Raw genomic sequence first — 10620 nt, forward strand, 5'->3', positions numbered from 1 at the left:
GAAATATCTTCGACAAAATTATAGGAAAAAACTTCCCTAACCTAAAGGAAGAGAAGCCCATAAACATATGAGAAGCGTACAGAAGTCCAAATAGATTGGACCAGAAAAGAAATTTCTCCCATCACCTAATATTCAAAACACCAAATGCGTTAAACAAAGAGAATTTAAAAGCAATAAGGGAAAAATGTCAAATTACATATAAAGGCATATTTATTAGAATTACACCAGTTCCCACTAGAGACAATGAAAGGCAGAAGATAGTGGGCAGATGTCATACAAACACTAAGAAAACACAGATGCCATCCCAGACTATTATTTTCAGAAAAACTCTCAATTATCATTGGTGGAAAAACCAAGATATTCCATAACAAAACCAAATTTACACAATAACTCTCCGCAAATTTACAAAGGATATTAACTGGAAAATTACAACACAAGGGGAGAAACTCCACTCAAAATAAAAAAAGCAAGAAAGTCATCTTCTTGCAACAAATCCAAAAGAAGAGAGACACAAAACCACAATTTCACCCCTAATAACAAAAAAGCAGGAAACAACAATCACTATACCTTATTACCCCTTAGCATCAATAGACTCAATTCCCCAATAAAAAGATATTGATTAACAGACTGGATACTTAAATAGGACTGAGTATATTGCTACATACAGGAAACACAACTCAGTGACAATGCCAGACACTACCTCAGTGTAAAAGGTTGGAAGACACTTTTCCAAGAAAATGGTCCCAAGAAACAAACTTAAGTAGTCATTCTAATATCAAATAAAATTGACATTCAACAAAAAGTTATCAAAAAAGGTAAGGACACTTCATATTCATAAAAGAGAAAATCCACCAGGATGAACTCTTAATCCTGAATATTTGCTCCAAATGCAAGGGTACCTACATTCATAAAGGAAACCTTACTAAGGATCAAATCACACATTGCAACTCACACAATAATAGCAGGAGACTTCAATACCGCAATCTCATCAATGGACAGATCATGGAAACAGAAACCAAAGAGAGACACAGAGAAACTAATAGAAGTTATGAACCAAATGGATTTCACAGATACCTATAGAACATTTCATCCTAAAACAAAAGAATATACCTTTTTCTCAGGACCTCATGATTCCTTCTGCAAAACTGGCTATATAATCGTTCAAAAAGCAGGCCTTAACAGTACAAAAAGATTGGCATAACCAAATGAATCTTATCAGATCACCATGGACTAAGGCTGGTCTTCAATAACAAAAAAAAAAAAAGACAAAAAACCCACATACAGATGAAAGTTAAACTATGATCTAGTTAACAATAACTTGGGCAAGGAAGAAATAAAGAAATTAAAGACTTATTAGAATGTAATGGAAATGAAGGCACAACATACTGAAACTTATGGGAGACAATGAAAACTATAAGAGGAAAACACATAACTCTGAGTACATACAAAAAAGAAACTGGAGAGAGCATACAGTAGCAGCTTGACAGCACACTTAAAAGCTCTAGAACAGAAAGAAGCAAATACACCCAAAAAGATTATAATAATCAAATTATATAAGCAAGAAATAATCAAATTCTGGGTTGAAATCAACCAAGTAGAAACCAAATGAACTATACATACAAACAACAAAACCAGGAGCTGGTTCTTTGAGAAAATCAACAAGATAGATAAATCATTATCCACACTAACCAGAGGGCACAATGACAGTATCCAAATTAACAAAATCAGAAAGAAAAAGGGAGACATAACAACAGAATCTGAGAAAAATCAAAAAATCATCAGAAGCTACTACAGCAGCCTATGTTCAACAAAACTGGACAATCTGGATGAAATGGTCAATTTTCTAGAGCGATAACAGGTACTAAAGTTAAGTCAGTATCAGATAAACCATCTAAACAGTCCCATAAGTCCTAAAGTAATAGAAGCAGTAATTAGAATTCTCCCAATCAAAAAAAAAAAAATAATAGCCCAGGACCAGATGGGTTTAGTACAGAATTCCTTCAGACTTTCATAGAGGACCTGTTATCAGTACTATGCAAACTATTCCTCTACTCAAAGGATAAACTGGCTGAGAAAGAAATTAGGGAAATGACACCCTTCTCAATAGTCACAAACAATATAAAACATCTTGGTGGGACTCTAATCAAGCAGGTGAAAAAGTGATATGAGAAGAACTTCAAGTCTCTGAAGAAATAAATTGAAGAATGTCTTAGAAGATGAAAAGATATACCTTGCTCATGGATTGGCAGGATAAATATAGTAACAATGGCTATTTTGCCAAAAGCCATCTACAGATTCAATGTAATACCTCCAAAAATTCCAACTCAATTCTTCATAGAGATAGAAAGAGCAATTTGCAAATTCATTTGGAATAACAAAAAACCCAGGATAGATAAAACTATCCTCAACAATAAAAGAACTTCTGGGAGCATCACCATCCCTGACCTCAAGCTGTATTACAGAACAATAATGATAAAAATTATATGGTATTGGTACAGACACAGGCAGGTAGACCAATGGAATAGAATTGAAGAATCAGAAATGAACCCACATACCTATGGTCACTTGGTCTGACAAAGGATCTAAAATCATCCAGTGGAAAAAGATAGCATTTTCAACATATGGTACTGGTTATCAGTATGTACAAGAATGCAAATCGATCAATTTTTATTGCCCTGAATAAAGCTCTAATCTAAGTGGATAAAGGACGCCCACATAAAACCAGATACACTCAAACTAATAGAAGAAAAAGTGTGTGTGTGTGTGTGTGTGTGTGTGTGTGTGTGTGGACAGGAACCTTGAACACATGGACACTGGGGAAATATTTATGAGCAGAACACCAATGGCTTATGATCTAAGATCATGAATTGATAAATGGGACCTCATAATATTGCAAAGCTTCTGTAAGGCAAAGGACACCGTCATTAGCAGCAAATGGCAGCCAACAGATTGGGAAAAGATCTTTACCAACCCTACATCTGATAGAGGGCTAATATTCAATAAATACAAAGAACACAAGAAGTTAGATTCTAGAGAATCAAATAACCATATTAAAAAATGGGGTACAGAACTCCAGTGGCTGGTGGCCAGAAAATGACAATGGTTTCCATGTCAGCAATAAATGTTCTCCGGATAGTTCTTGATACTGATAGTTGTAAGATTGCTGAGCAATGAGAAAGTAGCTGAGAGAGCCTGTGTCTCTTATAGACTAGGAGCATGCCACGCTAGGGCCTAGTGGAGGGGACCAGACTTTGACTTTTTTGGCGTTGTTATTTCATGCTGTCAGAAGTAGAGGAACAACCAGCCAGAAGACCTATGGTGTCTTACCTTGGATTTGTTTGCAATCTAACACTGCTTCTACAGGAATTCAAATTTGACCTCCTGTTGAAACCCATCCTGGAGGTTGCAGGCCAGGACATTAGTCAGTGTTTTGATCCAAAGACTAAAGACATTCACAAGCACATAGATCCACTGACCGGTTGCATGAGATACTGCACTCGGCGGGGCTGCTTTGTGCATATCCCGCCTTCTGGTCCCTGTTCAGACTGGGCCAATGATTTCAGAACACCCTGGTGGAAGGGGCTAAATTACCAGGTGGGAAGTCTGCCCAGACCCAGAACATCCATATTATCAACTCTCTTACATCACAGGAGCACATACTATAGGTGGGGCCTCTGAAGTCAATGTGGGAAATCCTACACTGCTATCTCCCCTATAATGTACATGCTGCCAGCCACACATGGAAATACAATGGGAAGAATTTGAACATGGATCAAACCCTGGATGAAAATGGGATCCGTGATGAAGAAGAGGATGTTGACTATCTTAAACATTGATGGTAGACTTCATATATCTGCAATACCGCTCTACTTTGATGATGACCTCACAGAGCTACAGGAAAGGAGGTGTGCATGTAGACTCAAGATGTTTGAGTTTGTCTCTTTCTATGCCTTGAGGAAGCAAGTTGTGGGTTTGTGAGACCTGGGCCTATACCTCTGTTCCCTGCTGGGGATCAGCCTGTGGTTCTTGCGCCTTTCTGATTTGTAAAGGCCTTATTCCTGACTCCTTTGCTTATGGATGATTTGCTCAAAGGGCATTAGAGGTGTCTTAAGAGAGAATCCCTAGAACAGAAAGAGATCTAGAGTCTGAAGAATGGGAGGAGAAGGTAAGGCTCAGGCAGAACTTTATAGTAGTAAGAGAAAGACAGAGGGATGAAGGGATGGAAGAACATTTTTTTTTGGCAGAGGTGAGAAGGAGATGTTTGTAGGAAGGTGGGATTTACAAGGACAAGATTTGGAAATTAGCATCACCGGTCAGAGATGGTTGGTTGACTTCCTTTCCAAAGGTGTTTACTAGTTGGTACCCCAGGAAAAGTGAATGCAGTTAGTTTAGGATTGGAAAGATGCTGGAGTTTTACCCTGCTAAATACAGCTATCCTATAAGGTGACTACATTAATGCTATTTCACAGATAATCCCTTAGGAATTTACAAAGGTTTAGTAGGATAAGTGCACATTTGTGGTAGAGTCACAATGCACAAACCTGCCCGGCTCTGAACGGCAGACAGGTTTTAGTGCAAAGGAACATTTTCAGTAGGTTTGCCTAATGCTAACATTTTTTTAAAACCAAGTATTTGGAATGTGAGCTTGTCCTAGGATTGTTGCATGATGGGGAAATGTAAGTCTATTGTGTACTCAATATTTACTGTGTTTGAGGGGAGTTAATTAAGAGAGTACTCTGGGGACAGAGGCAGGGAAGGCTAAATTTCAGCCAAGCATTAGCTACTGAGGCTACTTCCTTGTTGTTATCATAACAAGATTTCTGACTGTTGGGGGCTGGGGGTGTGGGGAGGCAACAAGATAGATATTTACTGACTCCAGGAAAAAACAGAATGGAGAAGGGTCTGTAGATGAAGACATTGTAGCAAGGATCCAATAGGGGGCACCTTCTTTTTCCAGTAGGCTTTGCCACTTACAGACAGCAAGGAAGACAGAGCTGAGTTTGTCAAATGGGGACCCTAAAAGAAGTTTGTTGGGGTCAGAAAGAGGGGAGTTAAGAGAGGCAGACAACTCTCATAGTGACTGGCCACATTTGATTCCCTTTATCCCTAACGGAGGTGGGGAATTAAGGATAACTGATAAATTGAGCCAGGCATGGTGATTTTAATCCCAGCACTGGGGAGGCAGAGACAGGTGGATCTCTTGAGTTCCAGGCTACCATGGTCTACAAAACAAGTTCCAGGACAGCCAGGGCTACATAAAGGAACCTTGTCTCAAAACCAAACCAAACCAAACTAAACCAAATCAAACCAAACCAAACCAAACCAAACCAACAACATAGTAACTGATCCGTGAGCTTGCCTGCAGCAGAGGCAGCAAATATGAGTCAAGAAGCCTACATCTTTCCAGCTGTGGGTGACCTCTGGCTGCAGGGTGAGATACCATGACCTCCATGAGACACTGCCTAGGAAGCACTGCCATCGTGGGAAGCATGAGCAAAGGAGGGCTCAAACTCCTGATTTCAGCTATTTCTTAATCTGCTGATGATGAAGACTTTCACTTCGGCCCATAAAGACTAAGAGTCCTTAAGTTGTTCGAATCAATAACTGTGATATTTAGTCAGCTCAGAAATGATCAATGTGTATTCTTTTTGTTCTTCTAAGTCTTAAACTATTTGAGAACCAAAGCAGTTCCTTCCTGATATCCTCAGGGAATATTCCGGGGTGTCTTGTTCTGCCCAGGCATGTCTCTTTTCCAGAACACCCCATTCTATAGATTGACTGGGGCCTTGTTATGTAGCCCTGGCTGGCCCAGAACTGAGAGATCACTTGCCTATTCACAACTTCTTGTTAGAAACATACAGTACTTTCCTTATATGTACAAGCACTCATCAATTCTCTCTAAGAATCTTTGGAATCTGTTCTTTTGTCTAATATAATAACCATCTTTGTCTTAGACAAAGATGCTTGCTGACATCCAATATTTACCTCTGCCTTTACAAACCTAAATATCTTACCTTCTGCCTCATATCTTCAGTAGGTTTTTCATGCTTTTGCAATGAAGCCCTAAATTCAATAAGCCTCAAATAAATCAGGCCCTGCCTTCTTTGGCCATAACCTACCCCCTCACAGTCCTCCTTGTCCTGCAAGCCATGAGGTTGCTTCTTGCCTCAGTTAACACAGAAACTGTTCTTGGTGCACCATGCCCTTCTATTTTGCACCTTGATTATCCTAAATATTCAGGTATTTTTCTTTGTCTTTTTTGGCCCACTTCTCCCATGGGGTACGTTTTCTCAGCAGTATATATTTTTTCTGTTTTTATTATTACTTTAAAACTATGTAGAATGGGTGAAAATAGCTACCTGGCTGCTAGATTGTAAGCTAATAAGGGCAGAAACCTCATTCATTTCCCATTACCGAGCACATAGCTGCTGTTCAATAAATATGACTAAAGAAAAAAATGAGGTACGGAGCTTAAAAAGAAAACTCAGCTGAGGAAGATTGAATGTCTGAGAAGTACCTAAAGAAATGTTCAACATCCTTAGTCATCAGGGAAATGCAAATCAAAACAAACCTGAGTTTCCACCTCACACCAGTCAGAATGGCTAACATCAAAAACTAGGGTAACAACAGGTGCTGGCAAGGATACATCGAAAGATGAACACTCCTCCATTGTTGCTGGGATTGCAAGCTGGTACAACCACTCTGGAAATCAATCTGGAGGTTCATCAGAAAATTGGACATAGTACTTCCTGAGGACCCAGCTATACCATTCCTAGGCATATACCCAAAATCTGCTGTAACATATAACAAGGACACATGCTCCACTATGTTCATTACAGTCTTATTTATAATACTCAGAAGCTGGAAAGAACCCAGATGTCCTTCAAGAGAGGAATAGATACAGAAAATGTGGTACATCTACACAATAGAGTACTACTCAGCTATCAAAAACAATGACTTTATGAAACTCATAGGCAAATGGATGGAACTAGAAAATGTCATCCTGAGTGAGGTAACTCACTCACAAAAAAAGCAGACATTGTTTGCACTCAACTGATAAGTAGATATTTGTCCAAAACCTCAAATTACTGAAGATACAATCTTCAGTATCTGGTCAAGAAGGATGATCAGAGTGTGGATACTTCAGTACTTCTTATAAGGGGGAACAAAAATATTCATAGGAGTAGCTATGAAGGCAAAGTTTGGAGCAGAGACTGAAGGAATGGCCCTTCAGAGACTGCCCCATCTGGGGATCCAGTCCATATACATATAGCTACCAAACCCAGACAATATTGCTGATGCCAAGAAGTGCATGCTGATAGGAGCCTGATACAGCAGTCTCCTGAGAGGTTCGGCCAGAGCATGACAAATATAGAGTCAAATGCTAGCAGCCAACCATTGAACTGAAAACTGGGTCCCCATCAGAGGAGTTAGAGAAAGGATTGGGTGAGTTGAAGTGGTTTGCAACCCCATAAACACAATAAAACCAACCAACCTGAGCTCCCAGGGATTAAACCACCACCCAAAGAGTACAGGTGGACAAAGCCATGGCTCCATCTGCATATGTATGAGAGGATGACCTTGTTGGGCATCAGAAAGAGGAGAAGAAGTCCTTGGTCCTGCCAAGGCTGGATTCCCCAGTGTAGGGAAATATGATGGGGCGGCAGGAATGGATGTGTTGTTGGGCAGGGAATACCATCATAGAAGTAGGGGGATAGGGGATAGGGGATAGGGGATGGGATAGTGGGTTTATCGACTGGAAACTGGGAAAGGGGATAACCAAATGTAAATTTTAAAAAATCCAATAAAAGAAGAGTGGTAAGCAAAAAACAAACAAACAAAAAAAAAACCAAAAAACAAAAACAAAAAAAAACAAAAAACAAAAACAAAAAACAAAAACAAAAAAAACCAAAAAAAAAAAAACCAAAAAAAAAAAACCAAAAAAAAAGATAAGAATTGAAAAAAAAAAAAACAAAAACAAAACAAAACAAAGATATTGGGAAACTTCATTATCCTACTCTAACCAATGGACTGGTCAACAAAAGAGAAACAATGAAAGTAGTAGAAGTTATGAACCAAATGGATATTTCAGATATCTACAATATATCCATTAGCAGAGGGTAAGACTTTGTCTTACAAGATATTTATGACTGTTATATAATAAAATGTTTATTTATCTAAGTCTATGTTACTATGCTACTGTAGCTGATCTGTCTTTTTTTGTACCTCTGAGACCAGAAACTACAGTCTGTGGCATTTAGCACCTCTTCCTAAAACAGAAAAGGATTAAGTAAATAGCCTTCTCATCAGGAAATGCTGGGCTCTAACTTTCATCCTACTAGTCCATATCACAAGAAGACAAAGGGACACGTTGAAAAGTGATTGCAGCATTTATTACTGTTTTAAAAAGTTTCCTAAGCAAAGAAGTGCAGGCTGACAGGAACCGGATGTAGATCTCTCCTGAGAGACACAGCCAGAATAAGGCAAATACATAGGCGAATGCCAGCAGCAAACCACTGAACTGAGAACGGGACCCCATTGAAGGAATCAGAGAAAGGACTGGAAGAGCTTGAAGGGGCTCGAGACCCCATATGAACAACAATGCCAACCAACCAGAGCTTCCAGGGACTAAGCCACTACCCAAAGTCTATACATGGACTGACCCTGGGCTCCAACCTCATAGGTAGCAATGAAATAGCCTAGTAAGAGCACCATTGGAAGGGGAAGCCCTTTGTCCTACCAAGACTGAACCCCCAGTGAACATGATTGTTGTGGGGAGGGCGGTAATGGGGGGAGGATGGGGAGGGGAACACCCATGTAGAAGGGGATGGGGAGGGATTAGGGGTATGTTAGCCTGGAAACTGGAAAAGGGAATAACAATCGAAATGTAAATAAGAATTACCCAAGTTTAATAACGATGGAGGGAAAAAAAAGTTTCCTATGAAAGCTATCTAAGGGGAAAGTGGAAAGATCTTAAGCCGGGAAAGGGAAAAATTCTTCTAAGTGGGGAAAAGGAAAATTTTTCTACTCTAAGTGAGGAAAGGAAAAAAAAAATTCTCCGAAGGGAAAAAAGTTCTATTTCTTTTCTCATCTGTTTGTCCACAGTACTTACACAACTTTCAGAATACATGATTACATGTTACTAAGTTCACACAAAAAATCAAATCATAAATTGAAATAGAAGCTTACAACAGAGAATGTTTACATGCAAATCCATCAGGAGTAATTATCTGGCTAAACATCCATCACCTGTGTCAGCTCCACAGGTTCACTGAAGTTTTAAAACAATAACAAGTTATTAGTGAAGTTTTGTATAGATAAACCCACTCAATATTTTATCTTCTGTCCAAGCACCTATAATACATTGTTAATTCCCCTTTTATGACCTTTGGTTAATTGTTTTACAACCCTTGGTATGTGCTCTGAGTAGCAGAAAGTCTAGTTACCATCTAAGAACAATTAACTGGTGACACTTTGGAGGCTGATAGAGTTCTCATTGCAGTTTTGACTATCAGAAAAGGACCTAATCGCAGTCCCACTCTCAAAGAGCTTAATAATCACTGATACAATTTTAGGAATTCTTCCAGGATTATCATTAAGACTTAAGAAGTCATCTATTTGTCTATATAGCATTGTTACAAGACAGTACATATTTGTTGATCTGCAGAGATCTGCTCCAATGGGTGGGTTAATTACTTAATGATTGTTATATATGTTTAATAATATCGGAAAAAGCATCCTAATAGCAGGAATCTTTCCTAAATTGGGTTCCCTTACAGTCTTGCTTCATAAGGGCGAACCTGTTGCAGATTATATAATAATGGAAGCAGGCCATCTCAGGGAGATCACCTGCTAGTTAATAGCTTGTCTCATTATGGCTCCTGACACAGAATGCCAGTGGCTCTCGCTTTAAGATCAATATTTGATATATGGAACTTTATAAAACTAAAAAGCTTCTGTAAGACAAAGGACACTGTTAATAGGAAAAAACAGCACCCTACATATTAGGAAATAATCTTTATTAACCCTATAATTACCAGAGGGCTATTATCCAGAATTTATAAAGAACTCATGAATTTAGACTCCAAATAACCAAAATTCAATTAAAAAATGGGGTACAGAGCTAAACAGAGATTTCTCAATGGAGAAATCTCCAATGGTCGAGAAACAAAGAAATTTTCAGCATTCTAAATCATCAGGGAAATGCAAATGAAAACAACTCTGAGATTCCAATTTACACAAATCAGAATGAGTAAAATCAAAATTTCAAGTGATAGCATGTACTGGAAAGGATGTGGAGAAAGATGAACGCTACACCATTACTGGTTGGATAGCCACATATATCAACTCTCTGGAATTCAATCTGGTAGTTTCTTGAAAATTGGAAACCGTTTAACCAGATACATTGCTCCTGGATATGTACCCCAAAATGTTCCACCATACCACAAGGACATGTGCTCTACTGTGGTCATAGCAGCTTCGTTTGTAGTAGCCAGAAACTGGAAACAACCTAGATGCTGTTCAACCAATACATGGATACAGAAATGTGGTTCATTTACAAAATGGAATGCTATTCAGCTACTAAAAACAAGGATATCACATTTTTCTGGAAAATGTATG

At 38.8% G+C, this 10620-nt stretch overlaps 1 pseudogene; it reads left to right on the top strand.

Moving 5' to 3' along the window:
- Positions 1–3315: 3315 nt before the first annotated feature.
- On the top strand, positions 3316–3978 carry Cyb5d1-ps1 (cytochrome b5 domain containing 1, pseudogene 1; annotated as a pseudogene).
- Positions 3979–10620: the final 6642 nt, after the last annotated feature.

This window comes from Rattus norvegicus, chromosome 9, assembly GCF_021556685.1.
Source record: "Rattus norvegicus strain SHRSP/BbbUtx chromosome 9, alternate assembly SHRSP_T2T, whole genome shotgun sequence".
NCBI classification, from domain to species: Eukaryota; Metazoa; Chordata; class Mammalia; order Rodentia; family Muridae; genus Rattus; species Rattus norvegicus.